This window comes from Triticum aestivum, chromosome 3B, assembly GCF_018294505.1.
Source record: "Triticum aestivum cultivar Chinese Spring chromosome 3B, IWGSC CS RefSeq v2.1, whole genome shotgun sequence".
Taxonomy (NCBI): Eukaryota; Viridiplantae; Streptophyta; class Magnoliopsida; order Poales; family Poaceae; genus Triticum; species Triticum aestivum.
The window spans coordinates 832960762-832969965 of NC_057801.1; the positions used below are offsets into that span (position 1 = coordinate 832960762).

Sequence of the window (9204 nt, forward strand, 5' to 3'; positions counted from 1 at the left end):
CCCACTGGGGGATTTAGAGCATATAAAAAAGAATAACAATCATTTATGAGATTGTAAAAACTGTGTCGCGGCGTGACCGAGTGGTGATGAGGTGACTAACCGATTGGCGACACACGGGACGGTCGAGTGGTGATGAGGTGACCAACCAAGTGGCGACGCGCAGGGCGGCCGAGTGATGAAGATGCTTGCCGCGGAGTAGCGATGCGCGGGGTGGTCGAGTGAAGTAGACCCGTCCCGCGTAGTGGTGACGCGCGGGGCGTCCGAGTGAAGTAGACTCGTCCCGCGGAGTGGCGACGCGCGAGACGTCCGAGTGAAGTAGACTCGTCCCGCGGAGTAGCGGTGCGCGGGGTGGCCGAGTGAAGTAGACCCATCCCGCCGAGTAGCGACGCGCGGGGTGGCCGAGTGAAGTAGACTCGTCCCGCGGAGTGGCGACGCGCGAGACGTCCGAGTGAAGTAGACTCGTCCCGCGGAGTAGCGGTGCGCGGGGTGGCCGAGTGAAGTAGACCCGTCCCGCCGAGTAGCGACGCGCGGGGTGGCCGAGTGAAGTAGACCCGTCCCGCGGAGTAGCGATGCGCGGAATGGCCGAGTGAAGTAGACCCGTCCCACCGAGTAGCGACGCGCGGGGTGGCTCACATGACTGACCAAGTGCCTGCATGTTAGTCGTGTAGATGCAAACTTCGTACGAGCTAACATATCATCGTGTTACTCGCCCGCGTGAGATATATGTTCATCCGAGTGAATTGATGTGCTGTCCGGTCGAGTGAATTGTTGTGCTGTCCGGACGAGCGACCTGCCAATTATAGCAAGTACATGTACATCTACAAATATATTTTGTTGTACCAGCGCTTCCCTGCAAGTTAGCAAGTATAGCCAGCATAGCCGCCGAGTTAACGGCATGCATGCATGCACCAATTAACTAGCGCTAAAGCAACGCACTTATGGCCGCAATAATTAGGTAACTGACGTTGTAAATCCTCACCAATTGGCCGCTTAATGAGGCAATTATACCTTGACAAAGCGGAGCCGGCCGGGTTGCCTATTGGTGGGAGTCGTCCTTCCGTTTCCTTGTTTTTCCCTGCATGCAGTTAATTGATTGAGGAAACAACCAACGTTATGCATGCACTTACCAGGCGTTGACTCCTTTAATTCGGATGAAGGGCCATTGCTTGCGTATCGAGGCTTGCGTATCGAGGCCGTTTCCTAGGCCGTCGCTGCAGCGCACCCCCGCCACCAAGACCGTCGCCGGCGACCGGCGCCGGAGGAAGAAGCACTGCACGCCTATGCTGCGTCGGGCCTGCGCCTCCACTGCGGAGGTCGTCGCCGAGCAGCCGCGAACACGAGGCCGAAGTCGATGACGAGGCGAACGGCTCCGGTGGCCGTGCGTGACGACGACGCCGGCGGTCGTGCGTGACCATGAAGAGGCGGACGACACCGGTGGACGTGTGTGGAGGCGCAGTTGGTGGTGCCGAGGTCAGGGACGACGATGAAGCGATCGGTGTCGATGGCCGTGCGTGGAGGCGCAGTCGGTTTACTGCTTTCACGCCGTCGTTGCTGCCATTGGCGATGTCCAGAACGGCGATTCAGGTGGTCATCTCACGCAGACGTGAGGCAAGTCAACCTGAAGGTGGATGGTTCTCCTTGTATGTGCTTGGATGGATGTTTGTTTCCTCTGTTTGCCATGCTTTGCTCCCCTCTGTACGGAGAGTGTCATGTCTCTCCTGTGAATGGAGTGATGTCCGGAGCATCCTGGATCGAACCCTCCATTGATGATTGTTGGTCGACGGACGAAGATCGAAGAAATAAAACCATTTGCATCATGGCTCGATAGACGCCATGCCCAACGGTGGGCGCCAACTGTCGTGGGAACGACTCCGACAGTAAGAGAGGGGTAGGATAACGGAGCATGATCTATCGAGGTGCATATGGGTGACACGGTGGTTTTAGCGAGTTCGGGCCTCTCACGGTGGAGATAACAACCCTACGTCTCGTGCTTCGGAGAGGCTTTGTTTTATCTGAGTATATATCCGGAGATTACAATGTGTGTGTGAGAGAGAGGAACGGATCCCCATGCCTGAGCTAAGTCCTGAGACTAATGGTGAAAAGAAAGAGAGGTGGAAGAAAAGACCCCCTACGTCTAGTGGTGGGGGGTGGCTTATATAGAGTGCGCCACCCCCTCACCTCCTATGTTACAAAGTGGGGTATGAATGCCATAATGCCAGCCCGCTATTAATCCCTCACTATTAGAAAGATGCCGACTGCCTTACTGCCTGCTGGTCTTCGTATATCCGAATGAGTCGTACGGTTGAGTGGTGAACCGTCATCCGAGTGGATGGCATGTTGCTTGGTCGAGTGGATAGTATGCTGCTTGTCCGAGTGGATAGTGTGTCTGTATGAAATTGACCTGGACCCACATGTTGTGTGGACCCCATGCTTCATGATATTTCGACCCTTCGTGGGCCTACCTGTTATGTATATCCCCAACAGAACCAACGCTGCTTCTCGACATGGATGGGACAGTGCTATCCAATGCAGGACGATCATCCACTTCCTGCTGCCGCTGCTGAGACCCCCTTTCCTGGCTAAGTGAGTCGATCCGCTGCTGCTGCTGCTGGAATTTGAGTGCCAAGTCTGCGTGCCTTGCTTCTAGGCCTTGAAGGCGTTCTGCGTCCTGCTTCCTCTGCTTCTCCTCCAGCTTCCTCTTCTTATCCTCCTCCATCTTCTTTCTTGCACGGGACCTATAGTCATCGTTCCATTCCGAAAAGCCATCATACCAGTAAATAATGCCCTTGCCTCGTGTTCTTCCCGGGTGTTTAGGATTTCCAAGGGCGCGCGTAAGCTCGTCGTTCTCTCTGTTGGGCGTGAACACCCCCGTTCGAGCTTCTTCTATTGCGTCAAGTAACTTTTGTTCGGCTCATTTTAGACTTGCCTTCTGCGAAACCAGGCGTGTCTTCAGGTCCAATGCCCCCCATGCGCATAGAACTAAGTTCTACACCTAGTGGGCCAGCTCCTAGTAACCGGAGTGACCCCTGCATCCTCCATCTCTTGCTCAGACTTATTCCACTTAGGCATTCCCACCGTGTAGCCACCTTGACCCAGCCTATGGAACTGTGTCTTTTTTGCGGCATTGGCCTTGTTTTTTATCGACCGTTTCTTAGATAATTCTGATTCCTTGAATTTCATGAAATCAGCCCAGTGTTCTCTTTGCTTCTCCAGTGTTCCCGTGAATTCTGGAGTCTTCCTTCCTGCAGCGAGGTAGTTTGCCCATACAGTTTTCTTGTGGGTGTTGAATGCAATTGCCATCTTCTTAAGAGCAGCGCCCTTGACTTTCTCCACATCTGCTTCAATGAAATAATCTGGTAGGGTGAAATGTTCCATCAGAGATTCCCAAAGGTTTTTTTTTGCTCTGTCGTCGAGCCAAGTAACACCTGGACGTTTAGTTTTTGGCTCTTTCCATTCTTGAATGGAGATCGAGAGTTGGTCCTTCACAAGAACTCCGCACTGACGAGTCCACTTGTTCGCAATGTTCTTAGGCATGAGGGGTTCACCACTAGGTTTGACAGAGTCGATGTTGTACTTTACACCCTCTTTCAACTTTTTGCCCGGGCCTCGCTTTGTCCTGCTGTCTGTACAAGAAGATTTGGTCGATCCGGAGGGCTGAAAGAAGAAAGATCGATTCCTTAATATATCTTCAAATAAAATAAAACATGTGATGATCACTAGATGCCTGCTTATATAAATATACCTCGCCGGTAGTCTTTGTTATTTGAAGAGCAGCATTGTCTGTGTCATCATAAACATTGTCTGTGTCATCATAATCATAATCATAGTTCATGACTTCATCAGCTCGGTCGTCGAGATCAAATAATCAATAAGGAAAAACTGAATCATATAGTACATAATATGTGCATCGTCTCGATTAATATAATCTCGAATACATCATCGTCTCGAATAATATATATAATCTTGAATACATCGCCTCGAATATTATATATCAAATACATCACTGGGTAGGTACCTGATAAAGATCGAGTACTACAGAAGAATCTAGGCCACTCGTGGTTCCTGGGGTGCGGGCAGTGGACACCCAAATAGAAGGAACCATCACAGGATCATATCTCCGGTCATCTGCCCAAAGAACCTGCCAAGTAGTAGAGAACCTGACGTCCATAGTAGCCATGTAGCGATGGACGTGCTCGTCCTCCTCCCTGCCACGGCGACGCACCACCTCCGGCGGGGCCGGCTCCCTCTGCACCGAATGTGGCCCACGCGAACGCCACCGAAGGAGATCAGGGTCGACGACGGGACCAGAGGCCGGGTTCCTCACCAAGCGGCGCTCCCCTCCAGGTAGTACCTCCCAGTGCCAGCCGGGCGGAGCCCAGTCCCGGACATGGGTCCTCTGAAGCAGGACGTCGTCGCGAACGGGTCGACGACGAGGATGCAGGTCGGGCATATCATCGAGAACAAATACTCTATGCCCGCAAAAAGTAACATTTTTAAATGATTGGATTATGACAACTAAAATTCTATATGCAAATTCTAACAATTTGACATTAATCTAATTCATCTAACTAAAACTAATTCTAAAATTTCTAACATTTCTGATTATATAACTAACATTTCTATAACATTGCTAATAATGCTATAACTAAAAAATAGAAAAATTGCTAATATTTCTATTACTAAAAAAGAGAAAAAAATTATAACATTTCTAATATCTCTATAACTAAAAAACAGAAAAATTTCTAACATTTCTATAGATATTTCTATAACTTAAAAACAGAAAAATTTCTATAACTAAAATTTATAACAAAAAAACTAGTGTGTGTGTGTGTGTGTGTGGACATGGCGGTTGGTGCATGAGCTCACCGGCGAGGCGACGACGACGGGGAGACTGGACGGGGCGGCGACGAAGGGGTGGCGGGACGGGGCGGTGACGACGGGGCCGGGCGGCGACTACGGGGCGGGGCGGGGCGACGGGGACGACGGGGGCGGGGACGGCCGGGGCAGCGACGGCGACGGGGGCGGCGACGAGGGGCGGGGACGGCCGGGGCAGCGACGCGTCGGATGCAGCAACGGCATCGATCGGGGCAGGCGGCGTGTCGTCGACGGAGAGGGAAAAACATAGGGAAACTGATTTTTTTTTCAAGTGTTGTATATATAGGATGGACCTTTAGTACCGGTTCGTGGCACCAACCGGTACTAAAGGTCTGTTTTGGCCAGGCCAAGCAGCGGGAAGCGCCCCCCCGCCTAGTACCGGGTCATGACACCAACTGGTACTAAAGAGGGGGTCTTTAGTACCGGTTGGCGTCACCACCCGGTACTAATGGGGTCGCTGGCGCAGGTGCGGTGCGGCAAGTTTAGTCCCACCTTGCTACCCGAGGGGCGTCTGCACTGGTTTATAAGCCCCGGTGCGGCAGCTCTCTCGAGCTCCTCTTCAAAGCAGTCCTACTGGGCCTACCTGTTTTCTGCTTTCCTGTGGGCCTACTGGGCCTTTGCAGGCCTACATCCTGGCCCAACAAAACGTTGTGTTTGTAGTCGTATGCAGGCCGCTCTGGCCTAGTAGGCGGGCTTTTTTATTTTCTTAATTTTTTTTGCTTTAATTTTTTTGCTTTATTTTTTGCTTTAATCAGTAAATGCATGAAAGAATTTGTTTGCACATAAAATTTCATCGCGTTTCAAATGCCAAAACACATAACTACCCTAACTATTACAGAGATTCCCTCCTGGGTGTCACTACAAGAAACCTGTTAATACGTGACGGTCCTCGTCCGTCATGCATCTGTGAAAAACTGTCATGGGTGCCCATCGATCACGGATTTGGAATCCATCATGTATATCGCGTCATAATTTGACATCAAGCTTTCCATGACAGTCCTTGACCGTCATGGATCCGCCCAGCCCAAACTAGGCCCAACCATTCATGACGGAACAAACTGTCACAGGACCAACGCCACGTAGGATTTTCGGTCGACCACTTGGAATGACGTGGCTGCCTACGTGGACATTATTTTTCGTCACAGAAATCGTCATGGAGTTAGGAACAAATTAAATTTTGTCTAGCACACATCTACCGCACCAATTTTGAACCAGTACATTTTTTTAGTATGATGCATTACACAAATCATTATACCAACTCTAGGCCAAGACGAAGCATTTCCAAAGTGTGATCATACATTACACGGATATTCAATATGCAACCATCTATTGGTATCTACACCACATCAGTTTACAAAATCCTCCATGAAATGGTAATTTACAGAATATATTGACAAAATATATCACACATCAACGCTAGGAACCAGTACAATCCAATTACAACAACAGAAATATGATACTATTGAGGCTGCTATACAGGTTCTTGTCGTCGCCCCTCCTGATGGTAAGTATCATGTCATGGCGGATTGTGTTGGCCAGCACCAAGAAGCCTGCTACCCAATCATACCTAACATATTTACAACATTAGATAGTAGATAGTAGAAATAAAAGAATAAGAACAAACTTCAAAAATAAATTACGTGTTGTCCAAAATTCTTAAATTTTAACAAGCCTACATATTAGAATAACGAAGTATACTTTAAAACAAAACTAAACATGAGGTTGCATAAAATTAATTCAAATAAAAGTGGGTCAAATGAAAGTCTAATCAAGTTGACATATAAGTGACAATGTAATAGAACATACATCGGAGAACACAAGTACTCAACAACAGTTAAGGCCATATAAACCCGTCGAGAAAATGGCATCATTAACAAATAATATGAATGAAGCGGAGCCGCTACTCATTGGTTACTCATCGACCTCGCGAGCGTAAGCTTCAAATTTTTCATGTGTCAACAAGCATACACATGAAACTAAATGTTTATCTAAGGCACCTACAGTAGTAAAACAAAATTGCTTGACAAGTAAACTTCAAATGGCATGCAAAATAACTATGAGCCGTGGCCACTAATAAATCTATAAAACTAAGTGGCAAATGGTTCTATGAAGAGATACTGGATAGGATGTATCAGTTATTGCTCTTAACAACATGCATGCTGTGGTTACTTTTAATTCAAGTGCATGAGAAGTTCATCACAAGATCCAAGGGGCACAAACAAATTAGTAAATTAGTAGAAAATCACACCATGGTGAAAAATGCCTAACTCAGAACTACATTAACTAAATAGGTGTAGTTCAGTAGCAATTGAGCTAGGGAATGGAAATACTGGACAAATCATTGGAGTGGCAGTAGAGAACCAACCCCTGGTTGATCCGGAGCAGCTCCACCAACAGTTATCGTGTCCACCCTCTGGAGCTCTATTGTGCGCCATGCAGCAGTACGGCTGCTACAACACCACCTAGACCTACATCCCAAAAAAGCAGAGATCATAATTAGGGAGATTACAGTGTTAATTGATTGTAAAAAAAGGGAAAACATCAGGGAAAAGATTTAGGATCAGACAGTAGACATCAACCCCTACTTCTCCGCAAAACTATTGCGGAGGGCAACCTGGCTTGGAGGCAGGGAGCACATGAGTTGAAAAAGAAATGTGTGTCACTGTGTTGGCAAGTTCTAGCTTGGTGTGTACCTCCAGGTTGAGGGAGAGTGAACTAACATGGCATTGGTTCTAGTACTAGTAGGCGCACAACCAATGGTAGTAGTACTACATTTGCTTAGTACACAAACGAACAGGTTTAAACCTCTGTATTATAACTGCAGTACTGCCACACCGTACCAATATATTTTTCTTCTTAGATTCAGATTAAACTTAATTCTGGTTATATATATTCACCAAGCTGCAGTTGACAATATGGACAGAAGTGTATGGAGAAAACTCTAAACAGAACATGTCACAATATTAATACAGTAACAGAAATCATGTCTCCTATTTGATGAAATTATTCACCACTTCATTACATTGATTCATACTGAATTATATTTTGATAGAAAACTAAACTGAATGCATATAGAACACTTAATTATATTGATTTAGAGAACAGAGATACATAAAACTGTCAGAAAAATCTAAACCGAATTAGATCTTGGTAGAAAATTAAACAAAATTTGATCTTGATAGAAGCCCACATAGCACAGTGCAGCCGGTTGACGAACATGTGCCTTCTGTCTTTACTGGGTACCCTGCAGTGTAAAGATACATAGAAAATTCAATGTTAAAGATCCAGAGAGGAAACCCGCAAACACAACTCAGCGTCTACTGCACGCACACACACCTCACTCGTATACACACCCTAGCCCTCGATAGCCACTGCCGCCACCATGTCAGCACGCACACACAACACCCTAAGATTTGGAGAAGGCAGTAGCCAAGCTTAAGTAACCGATTAAAGAGGGAGGCCATGCACCAGCCTTAGGCTTCCCACACTGCCCACGAACGGCTGTTACAACTACCAGCTTAGGCAAATGAACCTGACCTGTGGTCGAAGCAGCATCATGAGGCCATGGTGTCGAGGATGGCAACAGAAGGGGCGGGAGCCACACCGGAATCCAGCGGTGGCTAGGGTACACTACGGCCTCCTGCGAGCCATTGTCCTAAACCGGCCACCGCAAGGTTTCTCTGCTCCGACCAGGCCAACATCGGGGGATGAGCCCATGCTGGATCTGCGCGCGCCCAAGACGCGGATCTCATCACTCGGGCTGCTGCCGCCGTCAAACTCAGCAGATCAGCAGCGCATGCTGCGGATGCGACGTGAAGACAGGGCGGAGGGGGAGGGGATAGTTGCCACTAGGTGTGGGTGGAGGAAGGACGGGAGAGGATGGGGAGGTGGGGACTGGGTCGAGGAACGAGAGAACGTCGGAGCGGTGGGTGTGCGGCGGACGGAAAGGAGTGGATCTGGGAGAAGGAAGAAGATGGGGGCGGCGGCTGAGGAAGAACGAGATGAGGGCAGGGAGAGGCTTAGGGTTAGATTTTATACGAGGAATGGGTTAGGCGGGCTCCAGCGGGCTTGGGCGGGCTTTGGGGCCATGCTAGACTGGTTCATGACGGATTCCCAGAACGTCACTGGAAATCCGTCATGTATTAACAGATTTCTTGTAGTGTGTGAAACACAGAAGAAAGTGATGATAGTGAAGCCGATCACATCCCAGATCTTTGGGTGTGAAACTTTTTCTTCGCGTGAGTCCCTTTGCGCCGTAGCCATGGATGAAGCACTTAAAATTTTATAGCGTTTCAAATGCCAAAACACATAACTACCATAACTATTACA

General features: G+C 48.4%; 1 long non-coding RNA gene across 1 annotated transcript; it reads right to left on the reverse strand.

Moving 5' to 3' along the window:
• Positions 1-6200: 6200 nt before the first annotated feature.
• On the reverse strand, positions 6201-8860 carry LOC123066938 (uncharacterized). The gene is made up of 4 exons (XR_006431479.1): positions 8413-8860; positions 8066-8119; positions 7241-7343; positions 6201-6442 (listed from the first exon to the last, which is right to left on the reverse strand). It is a non-coding gene; the product is annotated as an uncharacterized lncRNA (long non-coding RNA).
• Positions 8861-9204: the final 344 nt, after the last annotated feature.